Raw genomic sequence first — 14,584 nt, 5'->3', positions numbered from 1 at the left:
TTCTATTAAAAATGGGTCATGTCATGTGTATGTAAAATAATTTGGATTCTATTCTGGATGCTGTAAATGTTATGTTCTAGAGACATTGGATTTTACTATATTCTTCCAGAGTATTGATTTGTTTGTTTGTTTGTTTGAGTTGACAATTAACTTGCTTGTATTTGAACTGCAAATTCTGTTTCTTGGGGAGCATCTCAAATCTCCATTCAGTTTTTTACCTAAGGCAGCTGTTTTTAGTCAGCCTTGCACATGTAGAGTTTACTCAGAGATTTGGGGAAAATATTACATACAAAATTTAGACCTTACACCTCTGGGTGTCTTTCTTCCAGTATTCTCCCCTCATGTTATGGTGGCTCTAGTTGCCCTGACTCTTTTCTCTGATTCTTCAGTCCATAAAACTATAGATTAAAAAAAAAAACAAAATTAATTAATTAATTAATTAATTAATGGCTGTGTTGGGTCTTCGTTTCTGTGCGAGGGCTTTCTCCTGTTGCGGCAATCGGGGGCCACTGTTCATTGCTGTGCGTGGGCCTCTCACTATCGTGGCCTCTCCCGTTGCGGAGCACAGGCTCCAGACGTGTAGGCTCAGTAGCCGTGGTTCACGGGCCTAGTTGCTCCGCGGCATGTGGGATCTTCCCAGACCAGGGCTCGAACCCGTGTCCCCGCATTGGCAGGCAGATTCTCAACCACTGCGCCACCAGGGAAGCCCCAAGACTATAGATTTTCTAGTAGAGTTTTAGCTGCTTTTTGCTTCCTAACTCTGTTCTTCCCTTGGGCTAGAAGCCACAAAAACCTGCTTTGTGTGAGTTTTCTTTCTTCCAAGTGTAAACTACCCTCCAGAATATGCCTGACTTTGTTCACTCTCTAGTGGCTTCAGGTCGTTGCTTTTTCTATTTTTTACTGTGTTTATATTTGTTATCTGCAGGAGGATCAGTCTGGAAGGAGCTTTCTAAGCCATACTGGAAGCTCCTCCAGATGACTTTTGGTAATAATTTTTGTGCCAGGCAAAAACCCCAAGCCAAGAAAAGCGTGGAGAAGCACAGATTGTAGACATGAAGTTCTATATACAACATAGAATGTGGGTTCATTTTTCTCACAGGTGATTTCTTTTCCATCTTTGGTCCACAATCAGTGGCACGTATCTCTTCTGTGTTTTTGGGCCAGTGAGGGCAGTATTCCCCTTTATGCAGCGAGCTCAGTTCAAATATGAAATGTGTGGGGGCTGAGACTTTCCAAAGGAGGTTAAAATACAAACCGCATGATATATGTCTAGTGGAAACCCCCCTGGGAGCCATCAACTCCCACTCATCACTCTGCCTGTGAGTTCTTTTTTCATTTCCAGCACAGTTTGGCTAAAGAGTAACAAAATATTTTTGTTTAATTTTATACAGCATACCTATGTGTTTGAACTGGGTGTGGGGGTGAGCTTCCTGTGTCAGCTCAGCTTGCCTCATTGACTGAGAGGCAAGGGTTATAACTCCAGCTGACACAAGCATCAGTTTGCTTAGCTACCTCTGTCTGAGCTGGGGGGAGGCTCTCATCCAAGTGGAACTTCACCCACCCAGTTCTAGCCTCCTCTGCCCAAAACTTGGCATAAGCTCCTAGGGGCTGGTGAACAATGCCAACCTGTGTCTGACTTAAAAACGTTCTATACCAGATATACTGAACCACTGTTTCAGGACCACATCGGGACACCTTGCCTTTCTCCTGCCTCAGAGTGACTTTCCTCTCTCCATGTATAACCCCTCCCTTTATAACTTTGGAGACAGACTTTGTCCTCTCTTGTTGCTAAAGCCTTAACGTTGTGTGCCAGGATCTAAGTGTCAGTGTCATAGACATCTGCAATCTTTCTCCCAGATCCTCCTGCAAACAGATCTCCCTCGTGGTACATGTTCTGTTGTGTGAGAATTCCTCAATGGATATATAGGCTCCACTCAGCTCCACTTCTCCTGCCCTCTCCTCTTCCATCCCAGTCCCTTCATTTCCCCTAGGGTCCTACTTTCTTCTATATACACACAAAAAGTGGTGATTTTTTCCTTTCAAAATTGTCTGAAATTTTACTTCCCTAAAGGACTTGCTGTGGAATTGGCACACTTGCTGCAGCAAAAAGGTTAAAAGAAGGAATTTAATATGCTCCTTTCCCATTCCCTCTGGTGGGTAGGTGGAGTATTCACCTGGGATGGACCCTAGTGGGGAGAGGGCTGAGGGTGAGGGGGCTCAAGTTCCCGCTCTTAGTCTGGGGAGGGGAAAGAGAGGGACAGCCCACTGGTGACATAGGCAAGCATGTCCTACTCGGTTTTTTTTCACAGCAGCCTCAGTGATAGCTCTACCTCTCTCTTGTCCTTTCTTCCTTCCCCTCCTCCATTTCTTTTTAACAGCAAAAGAGGAACCAAAAGGAGAGTGTATTAGAGAGAGAACCATTACTTTAAACATAATTAATTCTAGGGCTTTCTTACAGCAGGGTTTCTCAAATTTTAACAAGCATAAGAATCACCTGAGGATCTTATTAAAATGCAGATTCTGATTCAGTAGGTCTGGGATTGGCATCAAGAGTCTGCATTTCTAACAAGCTCCCAGGTAATACTGTTATGGAACCAAACTTGGGTCTGCTTGCCATGTAAATGTCCCATTTACTTGCCATGTCCCATGCTCAGTAAAGTCAGTGTACTGACTCCAGCTTGTGGTGAAGGAAAGTGCAGTGTTTATTGCAGGGCGCCAAGCCAGGAGTCCAGGGCAGCTAGTGCTCAAATCACCTGAACTCCCTGATGGGTTCAGCAAATCATTTTAAAAGGCCAGGTGAGGGAGGGCAGTCCCAGGGTATGTGATCAGTTTGTGCACAATTCTCTGATTGAGTGATTGATGGTGAGGTAACAGGGCAGTGTCACAGGAGTTAACATTATCAATCCTTAGGTACCAGTAGGTCAGGGGGCTATGTGCTCATGGTCATCAAGTAGTTAACTTTTTCCGTTCGGTGGTGGTTTTAGCATCTGTAAAACAACTCAGGAAATGTGCATCAGATACTATCTTTAGCTCTTCAGAGAAGAGCTAAAGCTAAAGGATATGGGGGAGGGGTCTTTCCTGGGAAGGTCTTAGAGGGTCCTGCTCAGTTACAATACCAAAACTGCTGGTCCATGGACCATACTTTGAGTATTAAGGTATTACAGTTCAGACATATAGCCAGGTGCTAACATCAAGGGGAGGGAACCTGGGGGCTGGGCCAGGATGTGATGTGGGATTTTTCCCGTAGTTCCTGGTCTCTGCCTCAGTGGGGGCAATACCAATGGAGGCATAGAAGGAATGAGAGGGCATGAAATTGTAAGTTTGGGGGCTCTCTCTTGGCAATGAAACTGTACTTTTACATACTTCATAAATCTGTCTTTACCTGGGTGTGATTTCAAAGGGGGAAAAGTCCACACTGAGAAGGAGAAATATCTATGTGACTATTATGTGCTATGAAATTTTTTTGCTCATGTTTTCACACATTTGGGCCAGCCTTAAGAAGCAGTACAATTGCATCAGTTAGGAATACATCCAACTTCTAGTAACAGAAAATCCAGTGACAGTGGGGTTTGTTGGTTTCACATAATGGGAAGTCTGAACCATTGGGTAGTGGGATGTTGTCTCAGACCTCATCTTCTATATGCCTCCAGAACTTTGTTCTCAACTCTGGCTGAATGACCTGGGGAATTAAAAAAAATCATGTTGTCCAGAGCACAGCCCAGACCAATTAAATCAGAATTTCCAGGGTCAGGACCCAGGCATCAGTATTTACAAAAATCTCACCACATGAATCTAATGGGTGAGAACCTCCACTCCTGGCCTTGCTGCTGCACAGCTTTCTCCAACACTTTGCATCACGTTCTTAACAACTCTCAGCTGCTGGCATTGGTTCAGTACCGGACAGCGTTACAGCCAGCATATCTGTGAGTCTCTTGGCCTATCCAGCTTGGTTCCCAGATGCTTGATGCAGCCTCAGTCACTACATTCTAGACAAGAAGGAGGAGGAAGGGGGAAAGGCAGGGCTCAGACGGCCACTCACATCTTATTGGCTAGAATTGTGTCAGGTGTCTTCTGTTAAGACAGAGGTGGCTGGAAAAGTGACTACTTCACATTTTCCAGCCTCTGTAGTAGAAGTAGACAAGAGCAATGTGGTTTGGGAATAGCTATGAGGTAAGAGATAGGTATTGGGTTTTTTAAAGAGTTGATTGTTATTGCAAACATAAAAATTACATGCCCGTTATAGAAAACTTGGAAAAAATGGAATAGAAGAAAATATACTTACCCTGGTCTCAGCACTTCAAGACAAGAACTGTCAATAGTTTGATACATTTCCTTCCAGATTCTTACATGTTTTCCCTATGATTAAATTATATTGCATTTACAATGATGAATTTTACCTTTTCTTGTAACATGAAAGGATGAGAATTTCTCCATATGTTATGATGATTTCTTAAACATCATTTGATCGTCTGCATTATATTTCACTGTGCTACTGCATCATAGTTTAACTTTTTCCTTGCTGTTAAGATTAAGGTTTTTGTTTGCCCTTTTCCAGTTTTACAGAATTAAAAACAATGCTGCACTGAACTTCTTCGTGCCCAAAGTCTTCCCCCCGCTTTGTTCCTACCTATCTATCTATCTATCAATCAATCATCTATCATCTATTTTGGTGGGAGAGAGGAGGAGGTAAAGAAAAAAAAATTTGGTTTCTACTTCAAAGAACTTTCCCAAAGAGTGGTGATTCATTTACATTATACATCCTCAAGGATGAACACTGTTCTCCTGGTTTTCATGACAGTTTGAACTCAAGGTAATGTGTGTCATGTTTTTCTGAAGTCCAGTGTATTCATTTGGACCTATGTGGGGTGTTTCTTGTGTTCTTGATCTCATATGAAAGGAGGGGGAAGGGTAAGCTGGGACGAAGTGAGACAGTGGCACGGACATATATACACTACCAAATGTAAAACCGATAGCTAGTGGGAAGCAGCCGCATAGCACAGGGAGATCAGCTTGGTACTTTGTGTCCACCTAGAGGGGTGGGATAGGGAGGGTGGGAGGGAGACACAAGAGGGAGGAGGTATGGGGATATATGTTTATGTATAGCTGATTCACTTTGTTATACAGCAGAAACTAACACACTATTGTAAAGCAGTTACACTCCAATAAAGATGTTAAACAAAACAAAACAAAAAACCAGAAAGATACATGTACCCCTATGTTGATAGCAGCACTGTTCACAATAGCCAAAACATGGAAACAACCTAAATGTCCATCGACAGATGAATGGGTAAAGATGTGGTACATATATACAATGGAATACTACTCAGTCATAAAAAAGAACAAAATAAAGCCATTTGCAGCAACATGGATGCCACATGTTGGAGATGATCATACTAAGTGAAGTAAGTCAGAGAGAGACAAATATCATATGATACCACTTATATGTGGAAACTAAAATAAGGCACAAATGCACCTATCTACAAAACAGAAGCAGACTCATAGACATAGAGAACAGACTTGTGGTTGCCTAGGGGAAGAGGGGAGGGAGAAGGAGGGACTGGGAGTTTCGGGTTGGTAGATGCAAACTATTACATTTAGAATGGATAAACAATAAGATCCTAATGTATAGCACAGGGAACTATATTCAATAACCTGTGATAAACCATAATGGAAAAGAATATAAAAAAGAACGTGTATGTATATATAACTGAGTCACTTTGCTGTACAGCAGAGATTGGCACGGCATTGTAAATCAAGTATACTTCAATAAAAAAAAATTAAAAAGAAAAGAAAGAAAGGTATTGACATTTTGGCTTCAAGAACAAATTAAAAAATCATAAATACAACTTGTGTTTGATTTGGGTCTGGGCTGATTACCAAGCAACCATTCAGCAACAATGGTCTCAAATATTTAAACACCCTGTGAAACTGCAACTAATTTAGCAACTGTTGATTTGAAGAACTGTGCAACCAACAAGGGAATGAGGGGAGAATTTTAAGTCTGGATGCCAAGTTCAGAGCAAAATATTAATAGTCTCTTGCTCACATCTGCCATATCTGTAAATGTAATAGAGGGAGAGGATAATAAGAATCATATGAATAATGTTAAATAAAAAGTGCAAATAAAGCAGGAAATTTTTTCCATTAAATTTGCCACTTATTCAAGTTCAATAAAATGGTTGTAAGGAAAATAACAATCTAAGGCAGAAGGCTAGTTACATTGTTGCTATTCAGAACTTCTTAAGGGCGGAAGAATGAATACCTATCAACTCCCCTGCTTTAAACTTACTTATTTGCCTTAAAACATGTTATTTTGTAACTTGAACATCTATGTTATGCCTTGAAAAGTCCAAGAAGAAAGTAAAATCATACTGAAAGCCAGCAACTGCATCAATACATCTAGACAGATGTTTGCTGGTGGTTTTTGGTAACAAACCCTTTTTCCTCACATTGCACAGATATTCTTTTTATAGGCACAGCCCTGGCAGTAATGAGAATGCGGGTTGGTGCACAGAAATGTTACAAATTCTGCAAGTGGAGAACTTATTCTCTCCATAGGGGCTGAATTTTGCTTTTTTTAGAAGGTAAAGTTTTATTTTTGTTCAGCTTTCTCCCACCAATTTCACTAGCGTTTCTTGCACATGGAAAGACATATATCTGGTGAGATAATACTATCAAAAGTACTACCAAGTACCTTCAGCTGATGGTTCCCTTAGCCACAGAACAAGCTCTTTTTAGAGTCAGGATGATTTCCTTTGGGCAGATTCCCAGGAAGGGACCACTGGGTCACAGAGAATGAACCCGGTAGTGACTTGGAGTATGTTGCCAGAGAGGCCAGGAGGGTCATTCCAATGCCAACTCTCCAGTGAACCCTTCACTGGCTTCTCTCTGCCCCATTGGCTGTGCCCCTTTGCAGATGGATGAGGCTGGTCTGTCTGCACAAGGGCTAGTGGTGGGAGGGTTCTGCCAGCCCTCAGGAGAAGACACAGTCACATACACCCACCCATTCTGACGCCCCACCCCCATCCCTCAAAATGCTTGTTGGACATTTTTCTTTCTCTCATTCTCTCTTAATTATGACTTAACTCCTAAGACTTGGGCAAACACTCCCAGTACCATAAGCGGGGGGGCTAGCTGGGTGGCCTATGCCCTATTATTGTATTTTATTCACCCTTCAGCCAGACTCCATCCTCCTTACCAGAGCCATTGCCATGGCAACTGTCCTCCTTTGGGCAATAGGCATGGGCAGCAAAGTCCTACATGATTAATATGTTTGATATTTTACCTTTCAAAAAATTCTTTGGGGAAATTCAAGTTGGATTGTTGAACAAAATAAATAAGCTTTTTATTGTCAACAAGGGCTGAGGGTGGCAGCTTTGATAACAGGAAAAGCCTGGACTGGTCACAAACCTGAGACCAGAGTGAGCAGGTCACATCCAGCTCCAATTCAGACAAGAAAGGAATGGAAAAACTCTCGATTGGTGGAAACTGACTCAGAACCCAGTGTGTTGGGGAGCTCTAACATAAGATTAGTGTTGAGATGAAATGTGCCTCAGCCCAAACCCAATCTCAGTGACCTTTGGGTGGCCTTTGGCTGTCACCACTGGAGGAATCAGGGATTTCACCTGCAGAGAGTGCCCTTTGGGGGCCCTGGGCCTTCCCTGACCCTTTGGCATCACACCACAGGTCTCCTCAGCCTTAAAAATGCACCCATGTCACACAGCACACTGAGAGTTTTGCAGAGGCTGAATGTGTCAGCTCAGAGGGAACAGCTAGCCTGATGTCCTCCTCCATCCCCACCATCTTCTGTCCACCATTTACAATAGATTTGCTCTTTTTTGACATTTTGTTTAAAATTAGAGAATTAAAGATTGAAATTTTACAGTATGTTGTTTTAAGTATTATGCTTCTTGGCTTCATAGGCAAATACTTTTTCCTTTAAAGTAGACTTATTCCTCCCTCCCTCCCTCTCTCCCTTCCTTCCTTCCCTCCTTTGTCTGTATTTATGTATGTATTTTGCCTTAGTGGGATTCACTCTGGCATAGTGGAAAGAGAGTGAGGTGTGGAGCCAGACAAACCTTGGCTGGAGTCCATGCTTTCCTATTAGCTACGTAGCTTTGGCATAGGGTGACCAGATGTCCTAATTTGCTGAGGACTGAGGGGTTTCCTGGAAGACAAGAGTTTCAGTGCTAAACTCAGGACAGTCCTGGACAAACCAGGACAGTTGATCACCTTACTTAGGCAAGACACTTAACCTCTCTGAGCCTTGGTGTCTTCATATGTGAAATGAGGATAATAATACTTGTCTCTTGAGTTATTTTGAGGATTGGAGCTAGTGTACAAAAAGGGCCTGAAGCTATGTCTGAGATCTACTAGATCTCAGTAGATGATACTGTTAGTAGTATTAATATTAGTAATTTTCTATATATTTTTTAAGGCTCGAAGAGATCTTTCATCATCATTCAGTTCTGCCATCAATGCTTTTCTCTTAATTTCTAATGTCTGTTCAGGAAAGGGGAGTTTAGTTTGTTTTCTTCAGTTTTATGTAAGCCTAGGTTTCTAAAACTTCACTTTCCCAATTAAAAAAAGGCTACTAAATTTTGCATAACATCTCTGAGTGGAGTCTAAGGGTAACACACCAACTGAGATTCAGATTATCTTTTAGAAACCCTGAGAAAGTCACTGAGGCCCCGAAAGTCTTCCTCTTTAGATACAAGACATATGGCTTTTACCAAGCCCTTTCTTTCCCAGATGCAGGTCTGATGTGTGTCAGGTATTGAAGGCTTGGGAACTGATGGTCTGCTCTGGATACTTCCCTACACAGGAGAGTGGAGGTCCAGGCCACCTGCCAACATTAGATCACCTGCCCCACAGCAAGCTTGTCCTTGCTCTTTTGAGTTGGCCCTTTTGTCCAGAAAAAGGCGTTGGGAACCAGGGAGGCCAATGGGGTGGAAACGTGTGGCCTTGGGGAGAAAGAAAGAGGTTAAACCTGCGTGTGGACTCCAACACTTGTTCTAGCTCCCCCTGACTCTTTTCTGGTCCTTGCCCACTATCAGGGTGTTGGTCTCTGTCTCCCATCTTCAAGTTTGAGTAGAGGTGATGAAATGGAGAAATGAATGCCAAAGTGTCTCCAAAGGGGAAAAACTAAAACAACTCAGTAGAGGTCCAGTTTCTGGGCTCATAAGCATTTTATTTTATTGGTTCAGAATAAACAGAGAGCTCTATTCAGCCAGAACTTATCAGCTTCCTCCCTCCAAGCTGTCTGAGATGGTCTGGTCTCCAGGTAACAGGCTGCACCTGCCCTTGTGGACTTCCTGCTTGGATGTTATTATTATTTTTAAATTGTGGTAAAAAAACCCCACATAACATAAAATTTACCATATTAACTATTTTTAAGTGTATAGTTAAGTGTATTCATATTGTTGTGCCATTTCTGGATGTTATTTTCAAGTTTTTGATCCTCCATAAGTTCTTAGTTTTGTTTTTTTCCTGTGGATAGGAAATGAAGATATTCTCATTGAAGAAAATTTGGAAAGTACTGATAAGTATAAATAAAGAAAAGAATCATTATATCACTATAAAAACAACCACTTTAAAATATTTTGGAATATATTTCTTTCCAGGGCATTTTTCAATGCACTATTTAAAAGAATTAATATTTTAAAAAATCTTAAGAATTTAATGGCTGTGTATTAATTTACATGTATAAACTATTATTTATTTAAGTCTTCCTCTAGCTGGATTTTAGGATGATGCAGTTTCACTATTCCAAACAATTGGTATATATCTTTGGGCATAAATATTTATGATTATTTCCTTAGAGGATGTGAAAAAAAGAGAATTGCTGGATTAAAGAACAAATATTTTTAGACTTTTTCATATTAGGTTTTACATTATCTTTACATTTCCTCCCAAAATCTAAGTTAAAAGATAAGACAAAATATGATATTTTCTATAGAAGGGACTTGTACGTTCCTCATCTCCAGGCAGGTCCCAACTCTCCCTGGAAGGTTCTCCAAGGAAGAAATCTCTGATTTCTTTTAGCAATCCTATAGTAGGGGTGGCTAAGGGTTTTCATCTTATTTGATCATTAGGTAGTAGCTGCCTTTAGTACTGAGTATTGTGGTGGTATGCATACTGAAAACCATAACTGTTAGACCCTTTTTTCTGTATCTAAATTAAATACTTTTGCTCCAGAATAGGATTTGAATACTTTTGAAGAACTTTAGAGACATTTTGTCTCCACGATATAGTGTCTTGCACTAAATACTAAACCCAAAGGAAACTCTGTTTATCCCTACTCCTAATTCCTCTTTTACTCATTTCATATTAATTTGGGCTATTCTGAAGAAGATAATCCCTTTCCTTCCTCAGGGCGGATTGGGAAGGATGATACATCAGCCTGACTTCAGCTGGACGAATGGAATAGTTCAAAAGCAGCTCTGAGGTGTATGCAAATGCCTGAGAACTGAAAAATCAAAGGAACTGTGGACGCCGCTGAGGACCCAGAGATACAGCTGACTGAGTCTGTGTGAGTATCGGTGAGTGTATGTTTGTGAGTGTGTGGTTCCTGACAAGTATCAGGGAGCTTTGGGCCACTCAGACTGGGCACAGGATGGAGGCTGATGAGGAGAGATCAAGGTTGTTGGGGGATTAGAGATAAAGTATGTAGAGCACTAAATGCAGTACTGATGATCCCAAGGACTCAGTAGGGAAACAAAATAATGAAAACATGTTGGTGAATCATTGTGATTGATCCTTGAAGGTCACATAACTGGTTGGCCATGGAGTTGGGACCAGAAGTTCAGGTTTCCCCAAAGACTGGATTCCGAGTCCAGTGCTCTCTCCAATGAAATGCTCCAACTCTGAGATGCCAGGCACTTTTTGGCAAAAATTGTGGTCATTGCAGTGGTTGACCCTGTATAATATCTGTGGAGGCACAGATATTACCCAAGAAAAAAGGTAAAAGAATTGGGCATCCCATGGAAACATTGATTAACCCTCTTTCTTTTGGACCTCAACATGAATGACAGCGAAACACTAGCCCACTCCTTGGGATTCCCCAGGGATTTTTATGGATAACAGTGATGAGTCACATTTTGAGCTTGTACATTATGACTTGCACCTACTGTCTTTGTACAGAGTCTTCAAAATGTCCTTAACCTTAGTTTTCTACTATCCAGTGTGGTAATCCCACTTGTTTGAAATTGAATGTGAAGGCTGGTTTTTTTGGGCCATTTTTAGGTTGTAATTATCAGTTTCCTGTGAGAACCAAAGAAGTCTCCCAGATCTTCCCTCTCTGTACTGTAAATACTGTGCTGTTTGGTAAATGGTCAGAGAGGTTCAGAGGTTGTGCCTCTGAAGTTTTTCTTGGAGTTCAGTTTCAACCAAAGGGGTAAAAAACATAAAATCAAGGCAAAGCAATGAGGACATGATTGCTAAGGACTCTGGGTCCTTAGGATATAGTCTTTGTGGTATATGACAAATCTCCACTTTTTTTTTTAAAGATTTATTTATTATTTGTTTATTTTATTTATTTTTGGCCGCGTCAGGTCTTAGTTGTGGCGCGCGGGCTTCTTTCTAATTGTGGCACAGGATTTTCTCTTCTCTACTTGTGGCCCGCAGGCTCCAGGGCACGTGGGCTCTGTAGTTTGCAGCACGCAGGCTGTCATCCAAGCGCGCGAGCTCAGTAGTTGTGGGGCGTGGGCTTAGTTGCCCCGCGGCATGTGGGATCTTACTTACCTGACCAGGGATCGAACCCACGTCCCCTGCATTGTAAGGTGGATTCTTTACCACTGTACCACCAGGGAAGTCCCCATCTCCACGTTTTGACTGTGGGACCCAGGCTTGGCCAAGCTAAATATTACTGCTCTGGCTATAGGAAGAGATGATGGATGGATACCTGGATAGGATTAGATTCATGACTCAAATAGTCCAATGAGTTTTATCAGGATTTTTTTCTCCTACAGATATCAGGAAAGAGATACCTCCTTTTTGGCAAGTTTCCCTAGCTGAAAGATGGCCTATGCCTGGAAATATGAGCAGCCATCAGTGCTAGCCTGTGGGAACAACCTGCCTGAGAAGCACACCAACTGAGAGGAAAGCAGAACTGAGATGTGAGCAGAAAAAGGTAGAGTCTTGAGCATATTCCTTGATCCTTCTGTGCCTGAAACCAATCCTGGCCTCATATGCTAGCTACACAAGCCAAGGCCCTGTTTGTCTTAAAGGTGTGCAAGTCAGGTGTTTTCACTTAAATAGATCCTTTACTCACATAATTCCATTAGCCTTATTATCCCTATTCTGTAGATAAGGAAACTGAGATTCTGAAAGGTTAAGTGTTTTGTTCAAGCTAACACAGCTGGGAAATGGTGCGGCCTGGCTTTGAGATTGGGATGTTCTGCTTCTATAGCTCATGCTGTTTCCATAGCCTGATGCAGCCTCAGTGAGTATGGCTAATTGAGCTGGTCAAGCCAGACCTTGATGTCATCAAGGGGACAGGCATTGACTCTCTTGTTTTACTAGCTCATGGGCTTACCAACGACATTAGACACTTCAGGCTGGCACACTCAGGGTCAGACAGGCTAAACTTGGTTTCTGGATCCCACGCTGCATGCCTGGCAGCTCTGGGAATCCCTTTTTATTCAGGCTTCCCAAGTTGCAGAAACTACTAACTGGACTGGATCAGCCCTGGCTGGCCTCCAGGCGGCCAGGCTGCTGGTGAGAAGACAGAGCTTCTGCAAACAGAAACACGCCAGGGAGATGTACTCAGCTTTGAGGTGCTGAGACTCCCACCTCCACATTCTGAAGCTAAGGAAAAAAGAGCAGAAGCTGTTCGAATGTGAGATAACAGTATCTTTAATATTTAAGAAACAAAACATGTAGGTCAATACTCAGTGCATATACAATAAGACAGAGCAGCAACAAAACAAATTTACAAAGCACACTCTAACTACACGGAGGCTTTCAAACAATTAAGTGTTGGATAGAGAATGTGCTAATTAAAAACCCAGCTGAGCCACACCTCAGGGCCTCAGACCTGACTAGGGACTTGGTGGTGGTGCGGGGGAGAGTTCACTGTGCCCATGGCCTTCAACTCAAACCCTGAGAACCCTGAACAATCTCCATGTCCTACATTGCTCAGCTCTCTCTCTCCCAACCTCCACTTTGTGTGTGTGTGTGTGTGCATGCACTTGCTGACATTTTTTAATTTTTAATTTTTTTTTTATTTTTTACAGTAGGTCCTTGTTGGTTATCTCTTTTAAACATAGCAGTGTGTACATGTCAATCCCAAACTTCCAATCTGTCCCTCCCTCTTACCCTTCCCCACTGGTGACCATAAGTTCATTCTCTAAGTCCGTGAGTCTGTTTCTGTTTTGTAAATAAGTTCATTTGTATCATTATTTTTTTAGATTCTGCATATAATCGATATCATATGATATTTGTCTTTCTCTGTCTGACTTATTTCACTTAGTATGATAATCTCCAGGTCCATCCTGATTTTATCTGTTCATCCTTTACCCCATCTTAGACAATGATTTTCATGAGCGCTCTTATGTGGTTTGGCCTAAAACCATTGCTGTCTCATTGAGAAGTGTCTCTGGGTTTACTGTTTGGGTTCTTGGTGAACACAATTCCTCTCTGTTGAATGGGCCATGATCTGGTCTTCCCCCGGATGTAGTCTTTACAGCCTGAAGACCCCTATGAATATTCCCCCATCTGCTTGGAGGCCACTTTCATATGCACTATTGGCCTGAGGACTCCTTTCCTCCAAAGAATAACCCAATGGTCAGATTCCCCAGTGCCAGTGCTGTTCCCTGACTAGGTAGTTTTGAGAGATTGGCTTTACCTCAGTTTCCTGGGGGGCAGCCTATTCTGGCTCTGGTGCTGGGATGGGATTCTGGTGGCCTGGAAGAAGGAGGTTAGGCTTTTGGCAGTAGTGATGCAAACACAGGGAAGGCGTGTGGCTGCAGAGAGTTCTTGAACATCCAACGGTCCAACCACTCAAGATGAATTTAGTGAAGGGACCAGCTCTCAGGGTCACAAAGCTGACCACAGTGCCAAGTAAGTGCTACCCTCAACTCTTAGTGGCCTGCAGCCGTGGAAGTGTGGACACCTGTCACTTGGAAATATTACATTCAGGCTCATCACTCTTTTAAAAAAGAACCAGTTTCAACTCACTTCCTAGGACCTGCTGTGTTCCATTATTTGGTTTTTACATGGATTACACTGATTCTATCATCTATAATCAGAGCCCAGGAGACCTCAAAGGGAAAGAAGTAGGATCAGTGAGCATTTCATGAAATTTGGACTTAAATGTGATTTTACAAAGTACATTACAACATCAGAGCAATTATTTTTTCATTTTCTTCTATTCATGTGCAGGGGTGAGGCTAATTCACAGAGACAGTGTATCATTTAACTAATACATTATTTATTCTAAGTATATTTAGAATACCAAATATATTTAGATTACCAAAAAAAAAAAAAAAGAGGAAAAAGAAAAAAATTCTTTTCTCATTCCTCTACGGACAGTTTCTGGCCTGTGACAGAAAGAGGACCTGCAGTGGGGATTCCAGCTAGAATT

This window comes from Balaenoptera acutorostrata, chromosome 4 (genome assembly GCF_949987535.1).
Source record: "Balaenoptera acutorostrata chromosome 4, mBalAcu1.1, whole genome shotgun sequence".
Lineage (NCBI taxonomy): Eukaryota > Metazoa > Chordata > Mammalia > Artiodactyla > Balaenopteridae > Balaenoptera > Balaenoptera acutorostrata.
This window is presented reverse-complemented; position numbering follows the sequence as displayed.